Here is a 21,575-nt window from a genome sequence, read left to right as displayed (position 1 = left end):
GCAAGGCAAGTGAGAAACAGAGGCGATTTACCATTGCTTTCCTCTGCTGATAACTTCCATGATGGTCTCCCATCCAAGTCCTAACCTTGCTCAGCTCCCTAAAGCACATGAGATTGGGCTAGACCATCACGCTGCCTTCTCTCCACATTTTGTCTATAATTTATTTCTATTGAGAGGTCTCTTCTTCTCCAGAGACCTCGGTGCCTATTTTAAATGGAATGTATTCCTTTCCTCCTTCCAAGACCTGGAAATGAAATAGCACAGTGGTTCTCAACCTTCCTAATGCCGTGACCCTTTAATACAGTTCCTCATGTTGTGGTGACCCCCAACCCTAACATTTATCCATTTTACAGATAGAGAACACTGATGCAGAGAGTCTGAAGCGACCCCCGTGAAAGGGCCGTTCAACCAGCAAAGGGGCCGCTGGACTAACACTATCCTTTGTTGTTAGGGGTGCCTACTTCCAGGGGGTGGCTGGAGAGCTGCTATGACAGCCTATCTCCGGGCAACAGAAAATGGCCTCTCAGGAAGGTGGACTCTATGGCATTACACCTTACTGAAGTCCTTCCCCTCCCCAAACCCTCCCCTCTTCATGCTCCACCCCTAAAATGTCCAGATATTTCTTAACCCACAGATGACAACCCTATTTGTCGCTGTGGTTTTCCACCCTATAATAAGATAGGAGAAGGAATGTTAATCCGTCCTTTGGAACGGAATGGGGATTAGAAGAATCATGGAATCACAGAATCATAGAGTTGGAAGGCCAGATAGTCCAATCCCCTGCTCAATGCAGTATCAGCCTAGACCAGTGGTGGCGAACCTATGGCACGGGTGCCACTCAGAGCCCTCTCTGTGGGCACGTGCAAACAGAGTGCCCCCCCCCCACACACATCTAGGCTGGCCTGGGCTGCTGGGCTTGATTATTAGCATTAAACATAAGACCTAGTTTTGGGGAAGCAGTGTAGGTAACCCTGTTAAGCGCTGTTAAGCCCCACTGATTTTCATGCGAAGAACTAAAGCGTGATCCTTTACCTGGGAGTAAGCTCGGTTGCTGGCCATGGGGCTTGCTTTTGAGTAAACCCTCCTAGGGTCGTGATTCACCCGTTGGAAGAGTTGCACGGTTGCTTCAAAGCAAAGCCACTGACTACCACCAAGCTTACTCCTGAGTAACACACACCTCGGAACTAACCGTTTTTTCTAAACTAAAACCTCAGTATTCAGGTTAAATTGCCGTGTTGTCACTTTGCGATAAATAAGTGGGTTTTGGGTTGCAGTTTGGGCACTCAGTCTCGAAAAGGTTCACCATCACTGGCCTAGAACATCCCTGATGAGTGTCCATCCAGCCGGTGCTTGAAGACTGCCAGACAGGAGGAGCTCACCACATCTAAAGGCAGCTGATTCAACTGCTGAACTACTTTTATTGGAAAATGTTCTCCCTCTAATATCCAGCCAGTACCCTTCCACCTGCAATTTAAACCCCATTATTGTAAGTCCTATGCTGCCAACTTCCTGCCCTCCTCTAAGAACAACTTCCTGCCCTCCTCTAAGAGACAACCCTTCAAATACTTAATAAGAGCACTCAGGTTTCCCAAACCTCTTCTTCTCCAGATTAAATATTTCCACATCCCTCCTTGTCATCTTCTCCTCTCAGCACTAGCAAATATTATTTCCTTCACAGAAACTGAGTGCTCCCTTCCGGTCAGAATGAACGTTTCCTTGTCATTCTTTTTTTTCTTTTCTTATTTCCTTTCTGTGTGCCTTTCTTTCAGAATCGGCACCTGTTTTTAATACAGCGCGATGTTTATTTAACTCAGGCGGGCCTCAAAGGTTTAAAAGGATCAACTGGATTGAAATTGTTTTAAGCGGTGCGTGTACTGTAATCTTTCCCCGACAAATTTGCATTGTGGGATGACAGCTCGACAAACAAAGCAGGATGCTTTGTGTTTCAAAAGAGGGGTGGATCGTAATGCTAACTACCTTGAGGTGCAGGTAAAAAGATAAATAAGTGTCATTGGTCATTGCCACAAAAAACAGTGAAGGAATGTTAGAAGAGGAATATTTTAAAATAAGATGATAGAATCAACAGTCCATTTCGCCTTTATTCTGTTATGGTATTTGAAAGGGATTATTCTTTAAAAGGAGCAGCAGTGGCGTAGGAGGTTAAGAGCTCGTGTATCTAATCTGGAGGAACCAGGTTTGATTCCCAGCTCTGCCACTTGAGCTGTGGAGGCTTATCTGGGGAATTCAGATTAGCCTGTACACTCCCACACACGCCAGCTGGGTGACCTTGGGCTAGTCACAGTTCTTCGGAGCTCTCTCAGCCCCACCCACCTCACAGGGTGTTTGTTGTGAGGGGGGGAGGGCAAGGAGATTGTAAGCCCCGTTGAGTCTCCTGCAGGAGAGAAAGGGGGGATATAAATCCAAACTCTTCTTCTTCTTCTTCTTCTTCTTCTTTGTTCATTCACACATGTGGTGGGATTTGTTTGCAGTTGGTTATTTGATCTTTGGCTTAAAAGGACCCATTCAAAACATGTTTTTAATCAGCCAGCAAATATGAGAATGTCTTCTACATCCCTAGAGGGTAGGCAGCTCTGCATACTGGCTACTAGAGGGCAAATAGCTGTGAGAACTATTTATCGGAGCTACATGGTGGCAGCTAGCTGGTGTGGGAAACAGGATGCAGCAGAGTAATTTATGTCAATCATCGCTCATCCTTCCTATCGCTGGTACGTGTTTGTGCAAGAAAATTCTGGAGGGGATTCAGGCCAGCCTTGAGGCAGAATTGTCCAGCTATGACTCACTAACCTGAACTTAATGCCATTCTGTAGGTGCAGAGCCAGCTTATGGGACTTTTAAGACTACTAAGAACCCTATAAGTAAGATATGTAAGACTGTTACCCCTCATTAGTTCTTCCTTTTCTATGTAATGGGGTGTTGGCAACCATAAAGCTGCTGACCAAAGAATTCATTCAGGCCTGTTTGCTAATTGTTCTTTCACTGTTGCTACCGTGTTTCCCCGAATATAAGACAGTGTCTTATATTAATTTTTGCTCCCAAAGATGCACTATGTCTTATTTTCAGGGGATGTCTTATTTTTCTGTGTTCTGTTCGTCGGGCATGCTTCCAAACAAAAACTTTGCTATGTCTTACTTTCGGGGGATGCCTTATATTTCGCACTTCAGCAAAACCTCTACTATGTCTTATTTTTCGGGGATGTCTTATATTAGGGGAAACAGGGTAACCAGAATTGTAACAACCCTGAAGAATGGGCACACTACCTGTATTGCTTAATAAACCCTGTTCAAAGGAGAGCCATAATGCTCGCCAGGTTTAATGTTATGCCTTCTGCCTTGTTACATGGCAGATTTAATAAGCAAGAAAAGGCTAAAAGATTGTGCCCATGTAATGATGGCTCAGTTGAATCTCTGGCCCACCAATTACTTCACTGTCTCAGATTCAAGGAAATCAGATCCAAGTATGTGAATCTCACTCCTTTACATTTACCCGATCTCCCCGATTTAATTAGATTACACTACTTGTTGGACAACCCTGATCCTTCTCTCTGTATGATAGTGGCAAACTTTCTCCTGGAAATTAATAAGAACATAAGAACATAAGAACTAGCCTGCTGGATCAGACCAGAGTCCATCTAGTCCAGCACTCTGCTACTCGCAGTGGCCCACCAGGTGCCTTTGGGAGCTCACATGCAGGAGGTGAAAGCAATGGTTTCTGTTGCTGTTGCTCCCGAGCAATCTGGTCTGCTAAGGCATTTGCAATCTCAGATCAAGGCTAATCAAGATTGGTGGTTAAGTAGATCGAATTTCTCCTCCATAAATCTGTCCAAGCCCTTTTTAAAGTTATCCAGGTTAGTGGCCATCACCACCTCCTGTGGCAGCATATTCCAAACACCAATCACACGTTGCGTGAAGAAGTGTTTCCTTTTATTAGTCCTAATTCTTCCCCCCAGCATTTTCAATGAATGCCCTCTGGTTCTAGTAAAAAATTACTAAATGCCAGTAGATTTCCTTCGTCCTAACACGTATATCCTGTATTGTATATGCTTTTAATCTGTTTTTATTATTGTTGTACTGTTGTCTATGCCAATAAAGACTTGCTCTATAAAAAAAAAAACCCTGAAGAATGCCCCTTGTCCTCATTCCTACAGAATTTGTGGACTAAGTTGTTTTTGAGGTCTTAATGTCTCTAACAAGTACCTTGAGGCTGCCCCTTTTCTGATACAGAGTTGAGAACATGGTTAAATGTTTAGGCTCTTTGTCTGAAAAATAGGGCAGCAAAGAACAATACTGATAAGGTGAGACAGGGCCTTAGTTCACAAGATGTCAAAGGGCGGAATACTGACATCTTCCAATAAGGGTTTTAGCCAGCCCCAAATGTTTTGGGGAAAGAGAAAATCTCCTCCTTTCTAAATGATTGATTGATGATGAGGGTACTTTGGATGTATACTTTTCTTCCATTTTGTTGTAACCTGCCTTCTATCCTATAAAAGAAAAAGACCGTAGCCATTTTCGTGTGGCTCCTCTAACTCTAGCTTGCCCATCTGTTGGCCTGAATAAAAATTTCTTTGATTTTATTCCTTGTCGGCTTAATTTCTTAATTCGTTACTCCGTGGAAACAATTCTGCCAACAGAAGTAACCAGTTGCACTATACAATGGTGGAGAAGTGGATAGTGTGTAAGATGGAAAGATTAAGGCCCTTTCTGTACAAGTCGCCAAAAACATTTGCAAAATGTTTTTGAACCCCCCCCCTATTTGTCCACACTCACCTCCTTGAAACCCTTCCTGGCTGAAATTTTGTCATTTTTCCAGGTTTTAGTGGATTCGATGCTTCAGAGCTTCAATGTTTCGTGCTGCAAATTTGCTCTGTAGCTCATTTAAATGATGCTTCATAGATTTCACTGTCCCCCCACCCACCGGGAACTGACAAAGGCCATTTCCGCACGGCCACAATGGGGGTTGGGTCGGCGTACATGACGCTGACCCAACCCCTTCGAGACTGTTCGCACGAATGAGCGCCGTCGTCCAGTCGACCTACCTGCTCTGCGACCATCCGGCGCGTCGCCGAGGCCAGGGGACACGCCCCCTGCTCTGCTCGACTGCTCTGGTGTCGCACGGCATGGGGGGCGTGTCCCCAGGCCTCGGTGATGCACTGGACGGTCGCAGAGCAGGTAGGTCGACTGGACACGGGGGAGGGAAGGCGCCTTCCAGTTGCTGCCGTTTGTACAGCAGCAGTTGGAAGCCGCCATTTTCCATAAACCTCACTTGGGAAGCGAGGTGGGAAAACGCCAGCTTCACGCTGCTCAGGAGGAGCGAGGGTGGCGTGGCTGCGAAGCAGCTGCGCCCCCCATGCGAACGGCTCCCTGGGGATGGTGTTTTTGCCATCCCCAAGGCGCTGTATTAGGCTTGTGCGGAAAGGGCCTAAATAAACAGGTGAGACAGAACGGAGCAAGCTCAGAAAACGGTGCTGAGTGGGAAATGCAGGGACTGGAGAGTGGCGTGGGAAACATTTTAAAGAGATTGCACAGCATGTCAAAAGGTTTTTTAAAATGCTTCAGCGAAAGTACTACTATTCCTGAGGATGTATTTAAAACGTTTTCAGTCTGGAAATAAAACATTTTGGGGTAAAAACAATGTGGAACTCCTTAAAGGAAACGTTTTATTTCCTGCCTCAAAATGTTTTCAAGTGTCTGTGCGGACAGGGCCTTAGTTTCATGTCCCCTCCACTTCTCTGAACACTGGGGAATTAAAGGGGAGTCTTCTTAGAGGCACTTTTCCTTTACAGGGAGACAATGGTAATGTCCTTATGGTATTTAAATTAATTGCAGAGCTATAGGTTGATCAAATGGGAAGCAATCACAGTTGCCATGGGGATGGCGGGTTCTTAGTATCAAAGCATTTTTAGTGGGGATTTCCACATATCTTAAAAGTAACATCTGCCAGCCAGAAGAATCATAATCTTTTCCAGGAAGCTCCAGTCTCAGATGGGTTTGGTCTTATTATTATGTTAGCGAAGAAGAAGAAGAAGAAGAAGAAGAAGAAGAAGAAGAAGAAGAAGAAGAAGAAGAAGAAGAAGAAGAAGAAGAAGAAGAAGAAGAAGAAGAAGAAGAAGAAGAAGAAGAAGAAGAAGAAGAAGAAGAAGAAGAAGAAGAAGAAGAAGAAGAAGAAGAAGAAGAAGAAGAAGAAGAAGAAGAAGAAGAAGAAGAAGAAGAATTAGGCTACCCACACATCATTAAATGTTATTAATCAAGACCCCACTTCAATTCATTCAATACACTCACAGCTGCAGAGAGATTATGGGTTCATACGTGGATATGGAATGGTATAATATAGTCTAATCTCATCAGAGCTCAGAAACTAAGCAGGGTCAGTACTTGAATAAGAGACCACCAAGGAAGACTCTGCAGTGGAAAGTGATGGCTTGTATGGTCCCTTCCAACTCTACGGCTCATTCCGCACAAGCAGAATAATGGACTTTCAAACTGCTTTCAGTGCTCTTTGAAGCTGTGCGGAATAGCAAAATCCACTTGCAAACAATTGTGAAAGTGGTTTGAAAACACATTATTTTGCGTGTGCGGAAGGGGCCTCTTTTCCAAGCAGTGTTCTTTCCAGTGGCTTCAGCTAACAAATTTTTGCTTTCTGGTACCCAGGCCACGGCCAGTGAGTTTGAAGTAGAGATAATGTCACTAATTGCAGAAAACAGTTCTGTGATTTTTTTTTAAAAAAAATGCAGGTTATGACATGGTTCTGTCACATGGTTGCCAAATCTGACTTGGGAAATTTCTGAAATTATGGGAAAAGTTACCGGGGAAGAAGAAGAGGAGTAGCAGTTGTTTGGATTCATACCTCACCTTTCTCTCCTGTAAGGAGACTCAAGGTGGCTTACAATCTCCTTCCCCTTCCTCTCCCTACAACAGACACCTTGTGAGGTAAGTGGGGCTCAGAGAGCTCCAAAGAACTGTGACTAGCCCAAGGTCACCCGGCAGGAATGTAGGAGTGCGGAAATACATCTGGTTCACCAGAAAAGCCTCTGCCACTCAGGTGGAGGAGTAGGGAATCAAACCTGGTTCTCCAGATTAGAATCCATCTTCTCTTAACCGCTACACCATTGGTGGCGAACCTTTGGCACTCCAGATGTTATGGACTACAATTCCCATCAGCCCCTGCCAGCATGGCCAATTGGAGTGCCAAAGGTTCGCCACCACGGCTCTAGAGTCTCAGCAGAGATTTGATGCCACAGAATCTGCCGTCCAAAGCAGCCATTTCCTCCAGAGAAACTGACCCCTGTAGTCTGGAAATCTGGAGAAAGCTAGATTCCACCTTGAAGTTGGTGACCCTATTCCATTGGGAAAAATTGTACTACCAATAATGCAATGCTAATTATTTTTAACAAGAGAAGAGGTGAAATACACGACCGCACATTTATAATGTAGGACAAGCTATTATTATGAACTGAAATCGGTATGATAATTTCCAAGTACAACATTTAAGCTGACCACTTCATATCTTGACCATAGCTGCTTCCTATATCTTGGAGCACTGAATATGGTAATGCACCAATGTATCCACGTCACTGTTTGTAAGTCTAATTAAAGTATATAATTTGTTGCTCTTAATGAACCAGTCTTATTTCTTTGGCGCTCATTGCGTTTCCATATTTTAGCAAGGTCTGCCTGGATGCAGTATGTGTGTTCAGAATAATAACCTGCAATTTATTTTGTTAAATCAGTCTCAATGGTAACAATTCTATCAAATTTATTTCAAATTAAAAATGTATATAATTTTGATGGAATGATTAAAACAGATACATGATTCGGCATTTGCATATCAACAGAATTTCAAAACTGGGCAACCGGGCAATTGGGAATGCCACTTACACCAGTGGGGTAGGTAAACACACCTGTGTGGTCTTGAACAGGCTCTGACAGCCGATTCCTTCTTCCACCAGGATTGGGCTGTCCATATGTTAAGATTGCATTTGAGAAATGATATGGAGGATTCTGCCCAGCGGTGGGATCCAGCAGGTTCTCACGAGTTCCCGAGAGTGGGTTACTAATTATTTGTGTGTGCCGAGAGGGGGGTTACTAATTGGGTCTGCTTTTCTGTTAGAAATTCCATTAGGTCCAAAAATCATAAAGTCCTGTTGTTTCCTACGTGGCTGGTTTGCGAAGGTAGAAAACGGGATCATTCTCCCTGTCGGGCTGTTTTAAAAACATGTTTAAACATGGTAAAGTTCCCTGTTTAAGGAAAGTATCCTTCTTTTGATTTCTACAAACAAAATTAAGTTATTTGAAAGTATTAAGTGGGGGGGGGGGGGTGGGGGGGGGGGGGGAGGGGGGGGGGGCGGGTTGGGTCTGGGGGCGGGGGTGGGGTGGGGGGGTGGGGGGGGTGGGGGTGGGGAGGGATGGGGAGGGTTGGGGGGGGGGGTGGGGGGGGGGGGGGGGGTGGGGTGGGGGGGGGGTGGGGGGGGGGGGGGGGGGGGGGGGGGTGGGGGTGGGGGGTGAGGGGGGGGGTGGGGGTTGGGGGGGTGGTGGGGGGGGGGGTGGGGGGGGTGGGGGGGTGTGGGGGGGAGGGGGAGGTGGGGGGGGGGGGGGGGGGGGGGGGGGGGGGGTGGGGGGGGGGGGGGGGGGGGGGGGGGGGGGGTGGGGGGGGGGGGGGGTGGGGGGGGGGGGGGGTGGGGGGGGGGGGGGGTGGGGGGGGGGGGGGGTGGGGGGGGGGGGGGGTGGGGGGGGGGGGGGGTGGGGGGGGGGGGGGGTGGGGGGGGGGGGGGGTGGGGGGGGGGGGGGGTGGGGGGGGGGGGGGGTGGGGGGGGGGGGGGGTGGGGGGGGGGGGGGGTGGGGGGGGGGGGGGGTGGGGGGGGGGGGGGGTGGGGGGGGGGGGGGGTGGGGGGGGGGGGGGGTGGGGGGGGGGGGGGGTGGGGGGGGGGGGGGGTGGGGGGGGGGGGGGGTGGGGGGGGGGGGGGGTGGGGGGGGGGGGGGGTGGGGGGGGGGGGGGGTGGGGGGGGGGGGGGGTGGGGGGGGGGGGGGGTGGGGGGGGGGGGGGGTGGGGGGGGGGGGGGGTGGGGGGGGGGGGGGGTGGGGGGGGGGGGGGGTGGGGGGGGGGGGGGGTGGGGGGGGGGGGGGGTGGGGGGGGGGGGGGGTGGGGGGGGGGGGGGGTGGGGGGGGGGGGGGGTGGGGGGGGGGGGGGGTGGGGGGGGGGGGGGGTGGGGGGGGGGGGGGGTGGGGGGGGGGGGGGGTGGGGGGGGGGGGGGGTGGGGGGGGGGGGGGGTGGGGGGGGGGGGGGGTGGGGGGGGGGGGGGGTGGGGGGGGGGGGGGGTGGGGGGGGGGGGGGGTGGGGGGGGGGGGGGGTGGGGGGGGGGGGGGGTGGGGGGGGGGGGGGGTGGGGGGGGGGGGGGGTGGGGGGGGGGGGGGGTGGGGGGGGGGGGGGGTGGGGGGGGGGGGGGGTGGGGGGGGGGGGGGGTGGGGGGGGGGGGGGGTGGGGGGGGGGGGGGGTGGGGGGGGGGGGGGGTGGGGGGGGGGGGGGGTGGGGGGGGGGGGGGGTGGGGGGGGGGGGGGGTGGGGGGGGGGGGGGGTGGGGGGGGGGGGGGGTGGGGGGGGGGGGGGGTGGGGGGGGGGGGGGGTGGGGGGGGGGGGGGGTGGGGGGGGGGGGGGGTGGGGGGGGGGGGGGGTGGGGGGGGGGGGGGGTGGGGGGGGGGGGGGGTGGGGGGGGGGGGGGGTGGGGGGGGGGGGGGGTGGGGGGGGGGGGGGGTGGGGGGGGGGGGGGGTGGGGGGGGGGGGGGGTGGGGGGGGGGGGGGGTGGGGGGGGGGGGGGGTGGGGGGGGGGGGGGGTGGGGGGGGGGGGGGGTGGGGGGGGGGGGGGGTGGGGGGGGGGGGGGGTGGGGGGGGGGGGGGGTGGGGGGGGGGGGGGGTGGGGGGGGGGGGGGGTGGGGGGGGGGGGGGGTGGGGGGGGGGGGGGGTGGGGGGGGGGGGGGGTGGGGGGGGGGGGGGGTGGGGGGGGGGGGGGGTGGGGGGGGGGGGGGGTGGGGGGGGGGGGGGGTGGGGGGGGGGGGGGGTGGGGGGGGGGGGGGGTGGGGGGGGGGGGGGGTGGGGGGGGGGGGGGGTGGGGGGGGGGGGGGGTGGGGGGGGGGGGGGGTGGGGGGGGGGGGGGGTGGGGGGGGGGGGGGGTGGGGGGGGGGGGGGGTGGGGGGGGGGGGGGGTGGGGGGGGGGGGGGGTGGGGGGGGGGGGGGGTGGGGGGGGGGGGGGGTGGGGGGGGGGGGGGGTGGGGGGGGGGGGGGGTGGGGGGGGGGGGGGGTGGGGGGGGGGGGGGGTGGGGGGGGGGGGGGGTGGGGGGGGGGGGGGGTGGGGGGGGGGGGGGGTGGGGGGGGGGGGGGGTGGGGGGGGGGGGGGGTGGGGGGGGGGGGGGGTGGGGGGGGGGGGGGGTGGGGGGGGGGGGGGGTGGGGGGGGGGGGGGGTGGGGGGGGGGGGGGGTGGGGGGGGGGGGGGGTGGGGGGGGGGGGGGGTGGGGGGGGGGGGGGGTGGGGGGGGGGGGGGGTGGGGGGGGGGGGGGGTGGGGGGGGGGGGGGGTGGGGGGGGGGGGGGGTGGGGGGGGGGGGGGGTGGGGGGGGGGGGGGGTGGGGGGGGGGGGGGGTGGGGGGGGGGGGGGGTGGGGGGGGGGGGGGGTGGGGGGGGGGGGGGGTGGGGGGGGGGGGGGGTGGGGGGGGGGGGGGGTGGGGGGGGGGGGGGGTGGGGGGGGGGGGGGGTGGGGGGGGGGGGGGGTGGGGGGGGGGGGGGGTGGGGGGGGGGGGGGGTGGGGGGGGGGGGGGGTGGGGGGGGGGGGGGGTGGGGGGGGGGGGGGGTGGGGGGGGGGGGGGGTGGGGGGGGGGGGGGGTGGGGGGGGGGGGGGGTGGGGGGGGGGGGGGGTGGGGGGGGGGGGGGGTGGGGGGGGGGGGGGGTGGGGGGGGGGGGGGGTGGGGGGGGGGGGGGGTGGGGGGGGGGGGGGGTGGGGGGGGGGGGGGGTGGGGGGGGGGGGGGGTGGGGGGGGGGGGGGGTGGGGGGGGGGGGGGGTGGGGGGGGGGGGGGGTGGGGGGGGGGGGGGGTGGGGGGGGGGGGGGGTGGGGGGGGGGGGGGGTGGGGGGGGGGGGGGGTGGGGGGGGGGGGGGGTGGGGGGGGGGGGGGGTGGGGGGGGGGGGGGGTGGGGGGGGGGGGGGGTGGGGGGGGGGGGGGGTGGGGGGGGGGGGGGGTGGGGGGGGGGGGGGGTGGGGGGGGGGGGGGGTGGGGGGGGGGGGGGGTGGGGGGGGGGGGGGGTGGGGGGGGGGGGGGGTGGGGGGGGGGGGGGGTGGGGGGGGGGGGGGGTGGGGGGGGGGGGGGGTGGGGGGGGGGGGGGGTGGGGGGGGGGGGGGGTGGGGGGGGGGGGGGGTGGGGGGGGGGGGGGGTGGGGGGGGGGGGGGGTGGGGGGGGGGGGGGGTGGGGGGGGGGGGGGGTGGGGGGGGGGGGGGGTGGGGGGGGGGGGGGGTGGGGGGGGGGGGGGGTGGGGGGGGGGGGGGGTGGGGGGGGGGGGGGGTGGGGGGGGGGGGGGGTGGGGGGGGGGGGGGGTGGGGGGGGGGGGGGGTGGGGGGGGGGGGGGGTGGGGGGGGGGGGGGGTGGGGGGGGGGGGGGGTGGGGGGGGGGGGGGGTGGGGGGGGGGGGGGGTGGGGGGGGGGGGGGGTGGGGGGGGGGGGGGGTGGGGGGGGGGGGGGGTGGGGGGGGGGGGGGGTGGGGGGGGGGGGGGGTGGGGGGGGGGGGGGGTGGGGGGGGGGGGGGGTGGGGGGGGGGGGGGGTGGGGGGGGGGGGGGGTGGGGGGGGGGGGGGGTGGGGGGGGGGGGGGGTGGGGGGGGGGGGGGGTGGGGGGGGGGGGGGGTGGGGGGGGGGGGGGGTGGGGGGGGGGGGGGGTGGGGGGGGGGGGGGGTGGGGGGGGGGGGGGGTGGGGGGGGGGGGGGGTGGGGGGGGGGGGGGGTGGGGGGGGGGGGGGGTGGGGGGGGGGGGGGGTGGGGGGGGGGGGGGGTGGGGGGGGGGGGGGGTGGGGGGGGGGGGGGGTGGGGGGGGGGGGGGGTGGGGGGGGGGGGGGGTGGGGGGGGGGGGGGGTGGGGGGGGGGGGGGGTGGGGGGGGGGGGGGGTGGGGGGGGGGGGGGGTGGGGGGGGGGGGGGGTGGGGGGGGGGGGGGGTGGGGGGGGGGGGGGGTGGGGGGGGGGGGGGGTGGGGGGGGGGGGGGGTGGGGGGGGGGGGGGGTGGGGGGGGGGGGGGGTGGGGGGGGGGGGGGGTGGGGGGGGGGGGGGGTGGGGGGGGGGGGGGGTGGGGGGGGGGGGGGGTGGGGGGGGGGGGGGGTGGGGGGGGGGGGGGGTGGGGGGGGGGGGGGGTGGGGGGGGGGGGGGGTGGGGGGGGGGGGGGGTGGGGGGGGGGGGGGGTGGGGGGGGGGGGGGGTGGGGGGGGGGGGGGGTGGGGGGGGGGGGGGGTGGGGGGGGGGGGGGGTGGGGGGGGGGGGGGGTGGGGGGGGGGGGGGGTGGGGGGGGGGGGGGGTGGGGGGGGGGGGGGGTGGGGGGGGGGGGGGGTGGGGGGGGGGGGGGGTGGGGGGGGGGGGGGGTGGGGGGGGGGGGGGGTGGGGGGGGGGGGGGGTGGGGGGGGGGGGGGGTGGGGGGGGGGGGGGGTGGGGGGGGGGGGGGGTGGGGGGGGGGGGGGGTGGGGGGGGGGGGGGGTGGGGGGGGGGGGGGGTGGGGGGGGGGGGGGGTGGGGGGGGGGGGGGGTGGGGGGGGGGGGGGGTGGGGGGGGGGGGGGGTGGGGGGGGGGGGGGGTGGGGGGGGGGGGGGGTGGGGGGGGGGGGGGGTGGGGGGGGGGGGGGGTGGGGGGGGGGGGGGGTGGGGGGGGGGGGGGGTGGGGGGGGGGGGGGGTGGGGGGGGGGGGGGGTGGGGGGGGGGGGGGGTGGGGGGGGGGGGGGGTGGGGGGGGGGGGGGGTGGGGGGGGGGGGGGGTGGGGGGGGGGGGGGGTGGGGGGGGGGGGGGGTGGGGGGGGGGGGGGGTGGGGGGGGGGGGGGGTGGGGGGGGGGGGGGGTGGGGGGGGGGGGGGGTGGGGGGGGGGGGGGGTGGGGGGGGGGGGGGGTGGGGGGGGGGGGGGGTGGGGGGGGGGGGGGGTGGGGGGGGGGGGGGGTGGGGGGGGGGGGGGGTGGGGGGGGGGGGGGGTGGGGGGGGGGGGGGGTGGGGGGGGGGGGGGGTGGGGGGGGGGGGGGGTGGGGGGGGGGGGGGGTGGGGGGGGGGGGGGGTGGGGGGGGGGGGGGGTGGGGGGGGGGGGGGGTGGGGGGGGGGGGGGGTGGGGGGGGGACCCCCCACATAATAAAGACAGAACAACAGTACTGGGAAATAAGGGAGCCCGGCTTGGTAGGACGGGTGCTGTGAAACGCCGCTCTGCTTGGAGAAACATTTTCCTCAGTTGGTTGTTGTGGGTTTTCACTGCTGTGAGCAGCAGTGGCGCAGTGGCTAAGAGCAGTGGCTAAGAGCAGGTGCACTCTGATCTGGAGGAGCCGGGTTTGATTCCCGGCTCTGCCGCTTGAGTTGTGGAGGCTTCTCTGGGGAATTCAGATTAGCCTAGGCACTCCCACACACGCCAGCTGGGTGACCTTGGGCTAGTCACAGTTCTTCGGAGCTCTCTCAGCCCCACCCACCTCACAGGGTGTTTGTTGTGAGGGGGGGAAGGGCAAGGAGATTGTCAGCCCCTTTGAGTCTCCTACAGGAGAGAAAGGGGGGATATAAATCCAAACTCTTCTTCTTTTCTGGGCTGTGTGGCTGAGGTCTGTGTGGCTCTCTCTCTCTCTCCCTCTCTCTCTCCCTTTCTTTCCCCCCACCTTTTCCCCTCTACGGCATACTGTTGCTCCCTTATCGGTTTCTCTCCTGCCCTGGGTAGCTCCCCACACCTGCTCTCTTTCCCCCCTAGTTCACTCTGCTGTCTTGGTAGACGGAAGTTAGTTCCCACTTCTACTCACCCCTGTTGCCTTGTGGAAAAGAGAGGGGGGGGGGGTTCTAGAGGAAGAGAGAAGTCCTCGCTCCCTTCTTGAAGTGGGAGGACCCTCAGCCGGCTCCCCCCTCAAACATCTTCTAAAAATAATAATAATAAGTCCAACCAATCTTCAGGGGCTCCTTGAGAAGGGCATTTCAGAGGTGAACCATGTTGGTTTGTGGTAGAACAGCTAGATTCGAGTCCATTAACACCTGAGGGGATGTGATGTTCAGGACATAAGTGTCAAAGTTCCATTGCATCTGACGAAGGGACTAGAAAACATACACTGTGAAAATCTAGTTGGTCTTTATGAAGGTACTGAACTCGAATTTCCTTGAGGAGGGTATCTCTTCTTTCTTCATTGTTCTGAGGATTATAGAGTAGGCTGCCGGCTGCCCTGATATTGCTTTCTCTGCTCCTTTGTTTATGCTTGTGACAAGCATTGGCATGTGTTTGTGGGAGAGACTTAGTTTGGGGCAACTGTGTCTAATTACTGTATTACCTGATTGCCAGAGGTTTGTTTGTAATGGGGCACATTCTTTGGCATGCTATGTGTTTGGCCCCGACTGAGAAGAAGGAAGCGAGGGAAATGCTTTGCTTACGGCGTGTGTGTTGTTTTGTGAGGACACACGCTGTGTGTATTGCTTTGTGAGGACACATGCTTTTCAGGCTGCCATGTTTGTTGCGGCACCCCCTTTCCTGCCTCGAAACTACACAAATGCCCACCGGAAGCAACCTGGTGGCAGCATAACACTGTGTCACGTGACATCGTTGGGTTTTGCTGTTCCCTGCTCTGGCTCACGTAGCTGATCTTGGGCGGTTGGTGATAATGGAGGTCACGGTTCAGCAACGCTGAACAAATGCATTGTGTTTTATTACACGTAGGAGGCAGGAGAAAGAAACGTAGGCTGGCAGTGTTTCTGTGTTCCTTGTGATGTTGAATACTGCCCTAGGAATACTGACCCTGAAACCCATTTATGCCTAAAAAGGATCTACAATGAGACTCCTGATCCCTGGATGGCCCAGACTTGCCCTAGATCAGTGATGGCGAACCTTTTCGAGACCGAGTGCCCAAATTGCAACCCAAAACCCACTTATTTATCGCAAAGTGCCAATACGGCAATTTAAACCTGAATACTGAGGTTTTAGTTTAGAAAAAAAATGGTTGGCTCCAAGGTGTGTGTTACTCAGGAGTAAGCTTGGTGGTAGTCGGTGGCTTTGCTTTGAAGCAACCGTGCAACTCTTCCAACGGGTGAATCACGACCCTAGGAGGGTTTACTCAGAAGCAAGCCCCATTGCCAGCAACCGAGCTTACTCCCAGGTAAAGGATTGCACTTTAGTTCGCATGAAAATCAGTGCGGTTTAACAGCGCTTAACAGGGTTACCTACACTGCTTCCCCAAAACTAGGTCTTAGGTTTAATGCTAACCATTGAGCCCAGCGACCCGGGGTAGGGGCACTCTGTTTGTGCGTGCCCACAGAGGGCTCTGAGTGCCACCTCTGGCACCCGTGCCATAGGTTTGCCACCACTGCCCTAGATTTTGGAAGCTAAGCAGTGTCAGGCCTGGTTAGTACCTGAATGAGAAGGAAGCCCAGGGCTGCTTCACAGGGGCAAAAAATGGCAAACCACCTCTGAATGTCTCTTGCCTTGAGAACATCACGGGGTTGCCACCATCCCCCCCCCCCGCACCATAAGCTTATGTGGTCAAGAATAAAAGGGCAAGTCCTACATTCTATCCCACAAGAACACACATTCACATATAATGTCAGCATTTGATTTTGTCTCCATTGGGAAACTAATGCAATCTTTTCAGGGAGAGAGGTTCTATCCCGGTGCTGGGATATGCCGGTTTTCTATGTGTGATTGGTGTTTGGAATATGCTGCCACAGGAGGTGGTGATGGCCACTAACCTGGATAGCTTCAAAAGGGGCTTGGACAGATTTATGGAGGAGAAGTCCATCTATGGCTACCAATCTTGATCCTCCTTGATCTCAGATTGCAAATGCCTTAGCAGACCAGGTGCTCGGGAGCAGCAGCAGCAGCAGCAGAAGGCCCTTGCTTTCACCTCCTGCATGTGATCTCCCAAAGGCACCTGGTGGGCCACTGCAAGTAGCAGAGTGCTGGACTAGATGGACTCTGGTCTGATCCAGCAGGCTCGTTCTTATGTTCTTAAGTTTTGGATTCTATGAATGGGGAGAAGTTCAAAGAATCAATCTTGCCTTCTTCCCCTTCCCCGTGGAAAAGCTTAGATCCCTCCTCCCCAAGCCACTTCTGAGCAATGGTGGACTTGGGATATGGTGTGAGATATGACACATGAGTAAGGTGACCAGATTTTCACCTTTTTAAAGCGGGACGTGTGCACGCGCGCGCTCGTGCCTGCAGCCGCAGGAGCACACTGCCTTTTGGGGCGCTCCCCGGTTTGCCACCCTGTGACAGGGCACCCCAGGGAAACGGGAGCTCCCCAGAGAAGGGCGGGAGGTTACCACACCGTTCCCTCTGGCCTCTTACAATTTCAATCTTCTATGACAGGGCGTGGAAACTGGGGTAGCTCCCAAAGCAGGCAGTGCGCTTCCTGCGGCTGTGTGCACGGGAGGCTGCCGCACTGCCTTCTGGGGTGCTCCCGTTTCCCACCCTGTGACAGGGCGGGAAACCGGGGAGCGCCCCAAAAGGCAGTGCGCTCCCGCGGCCGTGTGCGCGGGAGGCTGCCGCATCGCCTTCTGGGGCGCTCCCCTGTTTCCCGCCCTGTGACAGGGTGGGAAAAGGGGAACGCCCCAGAAGGCAGTGCGGCCGCCTTCCAAAAATCGGGAAATTTAAAAAACCCCGCGGGATGTGGGACAAATTGCTTAAAAGCAGGACTGTCCCGCCAAAAGCGGGACGTCTGGTCACTATGCGCATGAGCACCCAAGCAAAGAGCAGAGGAAAGAGAAGAGGGCATGGATGAACAGGGAGATGCTGGAGAGAGGTTACAGAAAGGGGCAAGAAAGAATCATAGACCCCCTTCCGCACATGCAGAATAATGCACATTCAATCCACTTTCACAATTGTTTGCAAGTGGATTTTGCTATTCCGCACAGTAAAATCCAGCTGCAAAGTGCATCGAAAGTGGAGTGAAAGTGCATTATTCTGCATGTGCGGAAGGGGCCACAGACTAGAATCATAGAATGGAAAGTAATAGAAAGAATGGAAAGCAGTAGTAGAAAGGAAGAAGAGTTTTTATAGCCTGTTTTTCTCTGCAATAAAGAATATCAAATCTGCTTACAACCCCCTTTCCCCCTTTCACCCAATAGCAGGTGAGGCAAACAGAGTTCCGAGAGAACGCTGTGTCAGCCAGCAGGCTTCATGTGGAGGAACGGGGAATTAGACCCAATTCTCCAGATTAGAGTTCACCACTTTTAACCACTACACACACCGGCTCTCTCCCTTCACATAGGATTTTAGAAATACTTATATCCATGGTAGGTATTTTAACCCCCCCTGCTATGTAAAATTTTATATTGCTGATTTTATTGATTATCACTGCTCATGTGGAGGAGTGGGAAACCAAAGTGGGGAATCGGGCCCAGTTCTCCAGTTTAGAGTCTGTCGCTCTTAGCCACCCCACCAGAGATCCTTATTTTGGATCTACATCCATGAGAGCTATCTTTAACCCACTGCTGTGTGACAAACAAGACTAAACATTAAAATACCCCCTGAACCATAAATAATTAATAAATTAAAACAACACCGCAGACAAGGCAGGCAATTTTACTTTTAAAAGGCAGTGTTGCATAGCGGTTAGAGTGTTGGAGGAAGATCGGGGAGATTACAAATCCTCACTCTGCTATGGAAGCTTGCTGGGTGACCTTGAGACGGTTTCACTTCCTAAAGCTCCCTCGAGTGGCCTGCTCTTTTACTTGTTGCCAGTAAACAAGCCGCAGACGGGGGGGAGGGTTGTTTGATATCTCAAATCCCACCCAATTTGCTCACAAAAGTCCTGAACGTTCCCAGGATTTGCACACCCCCTGGGCAAATGTGTTGCCTACATTAGGAATCTCGGCTTAGCCTTCCCGTCTGGCTTGTCAAAAATATTCACCACTGAAAGGAGGTCTTGCTGCAGGAAAGGGACAGTGGTTTTTCCCAACCCCCCCCCATTCCATGAAAAGAAGTTTTCTTTAAGATCCAACCCCTTGTACCCACTGCCCAGACAGGAAATTCAAGAAATTATGGCCGTTTCCGCACGGCCACGCTGGGGGTTGGGTCGGTGTACATGACGCCAATTCATCACCTCTGGGACCGCTTCACAGCGCGTAACGGGTCCCGGTAATCGAAAGGGAAGACGGGCGCCATCGGGAGCGTTGTTGCCCGATCGATTTCCTTGTCGACCTTCTCTGCGACTGTATGGCGCGTCGCCGAGGCCAGGGGACACGCCCCCCTGCCCGACCGCTCCAGAGTTGCAGGGCAGGGGCCGTGTCCCCAGGCCTCGGCGATGCACCGGACGGTCGCAGAGAAGGTAGGTCGATCGGGCAAGGGGGGGAGGGATGGCTCCTTCCAGCTGCTGCCGTTCACACGGCAGCGGCTGGAAGCAGCCGTTTTCCAAAAACCTTGCTCGGGGAGCGAGGTGGGAAAATGGCGGCTTCGCACTGCTGGGGAACATGCAAACAGCTCCCTAGGGACGGCGTTTTTGCTGTCCCCAGGGCGCTGTATTTGGCCCGTGCGGAAAGGGCCTATGATACTAAAGAATTACCTTGAAGATATCCAAAGTACTTCTCTCTGTGTAAAGCGACTCATGGCAACCCTGTGTGAGTTTCAAGGCAACAAACAACAAAGGTGTTTTGCCATTGCCTGCCTCTGCATGGCCACCCTGGACCTCCTTGGTGGTCTCCCATCCAAGTACTAATCAACAGGGTCCCTTCCGCACATGCAGAATAATGCACTTTCGACCCATTTCACAGTTGTTTGCAGGTGGAGTTTGCTATTCTGCACAGTAAAATCCAGCTGCAAAGTGCATTGAAAGTGGATTGAAAGTGCATTGTTCTGCCTGTGCGGAAGGGGCCCAGGGCCAACCCTGGTTAGCTTCCGAGACCTGACAAGATGCTGCCATCTGAGGCCATCCAGATTGGAGCAAAGTGGAATTCCCTCCCACCCTTTATGAAACAGGCACTATCCAGTCAGTATCGCTTCTCACCTGAATGTACACATGCCATTAAAAGTGCTTTTTAACATTTAACCTTTGTTGCAGAGGTGGGATCCAGCAGGTTCTCACAGGTTCCCGAGAGTAGGCTACTTTGTGTGTGCCGAGAGGGGGTTACTAATTGGTGATTTTGCCACGTGATTTTTGCCTTAGTTACGCCCCTCCTCTCAGCAGTAGCGCGCAGAACTTGAAGCAGTCTAGCAGGAGGTGCACCAGCGTGCGTGGCAGCCCGGCGCTTCGCGGGGCATTCATTCTCCTCTGCCCATGGATCTGGCACGAAAGTTGCCATGCGTCCTTGCCACAGCCCCGCCCAGGAATGCCCCACCCCTGGAATGCCCGGCCAAGCCCCCGTCGTGCCCCGCCCAGCCCCATTGGTGCTACGCCACAGTTTGAATCCCACCACCATGGGAACCTGTTACTAAAATTTTTGGATCCCACCACTGCCCTGTTGGTGTGTGTATGTTGGAGACACAACAGGACAGTTATGTCGAGTTTTGGAACTGACTGATTGCTGTACAGGAAGGCTGAGGCCCCTTCCGCACATGCAGAATAATGTACTTTCAATCTACTTTCAATCCACTTTCAGCCGGATTTTACTGTGTGGAATAGCAAAATCCACTTGCAAACAATTGTGAAAGTGGATTGAAAGTACATTATTCTACATGTGCGGAAGGGGCCTGAGTTATGAGTGCATTCTGTCTTTCTTGAACATTACAATCCATACACCCTGACATTGTTTTTCTCTCAATTTCATTGGTGTCTCTGAAACAGACAGTCTTTTCTTCATTACCAGAAATAGTCTGTTGTGGGAACAGTAGCAGCAATCTGAGAGACTTCTGTGATTCTCTAGGAACACTTTGACTTATTTCCCCAAATCTCTGCAAACTTCTCTGGTTTCTCAAACTCATCTTTGGGACTGGTTGACTTCTGTCATTGGAATGAAAATGCAGTTTCCCCTTTCTGACAGCATCTGAACTCCAATGCTAGTGCTGAGGTACATTTTAGCAAAAAAATAATAATCACAATATACTTACTTAAAACATGTCATGCCACCTTTCCAGACACCTGAAATGGAAACCAAACAATCAGAAATAGCAAAACTGTTTAAATTATACACTATTAATGAAAATAAAAAAGGATCTTTTGCCCACGATAAATCTGTTATTTTCAAGGGGGGGTCGGTCCCAGGGCCTTTCCCCACTCTCCCCTATCCCCCCTATGTCGCTGGGCTGCTTCCCAACATCCCTGGCACGCACCTCAATTCCCGCTTCTGTGCGGGGTCATCAAAAGGCTTTGGTGAGCTGCCTTCAGGGATGCCGCTGCGAAGACTGAGGGGGCGCGACAGCGGCAGCATCAGGGCGGCTGCGCTGTCGCCGCCCCTCTCGTGGGGAGTGCAGGGGGACCCAGGGCTACTCTCCTCAAGTAGCGCGGGGCTTAATGTAAGTGGGGAAAGGCCCCCAATCAATTTCTGTTGTTTCAGTGTCAGAGACATAACGCAGCAAATCCTTCCGGTTTTTGCCAAGTGATCATTTTCTGTCACACCTTGCTGTACTATCTGGAACCAAACACGTGGTCTCTTCCAACTCTATGATTCTATGTTCCAAAGCTCGGACCGAACATATCTCCGAAGCTCTGTCCAAAATATACCCCAGCATTTCAGAAATCAAAACAGGGACACTCCTTGAAACTCTGTTATTCTGATCTTGGTGTGCTCTCCCACCCCGCCCACGCCCACTGTTAAGAGCTTGGCTGACACACGCAGGGGAATGTGGCCGTATAATGTTGAAGATGTAACATCGATTGCTGTCCTGTAGGTAGAAGAGGGTGGATCCCAGTCCAAAAGGCTCCTTTGCATTAAAATCATAACGCAAATGCAAAACTATCTCAGATGGAAGGACATTTCTATTCTTTTTCTGTGCTTGCATTGCTATTTTACCTATCTGCAGGTTTATATATATATACAGAGGTGGCACTCAGAGCCCTTTCTGTGGGCACGTGTGCACAGAGTCCGTCATGTGGAGGGGAGGAAAATCACCCCCCCCACACACACATCTAGGCTGGTCTGGGCACAATCGTTTACCTGGGAGTAAGCTCAGTTGCTGGTAATGGGACTTGCTTCTGAGTAAACCCTCTTAGGGTCGTGATTCACCCATTCGAAGTGTTGCATGGTTGCTTCACCAAGCTTACTCCTGAGTAACGCGTTTCTAAACTAAAACCTCAATATTCAGATTAAATTGCCGAGTTGGCACTTTGTGATAAATATGTGGGTTTTGGGTTGCAATTTGGGCACTCGGTCTCGAAAAGGTTCACCATCACAGATGTAGATGAACATTCCAAAAACTGGATCCCAACCTGTACAATGTTGTGTAGCAATTTTATATTCGAATAACCG

Source organism: Sphaerodactylus townsendi, linkage group LG08 (genome assembly GCF_021028975.2).
Source record: "Sphaerodactylus townsendi isolate TG3544 linkage group LG08, MPM_Stown_v2.3, whole genome shotgun sequence".
NCBI lineage: Eukaryota > Metazoa > Chordata > Lepidosauria > Squamata > Sphaerodactylidae > Sphaerodactylus > Sphaerodactylus townsendi.
The sequence above is the reverse complement of the archived record's forward strand: the minus strand, read 5'-3'. Positions refer to the sequence as shown.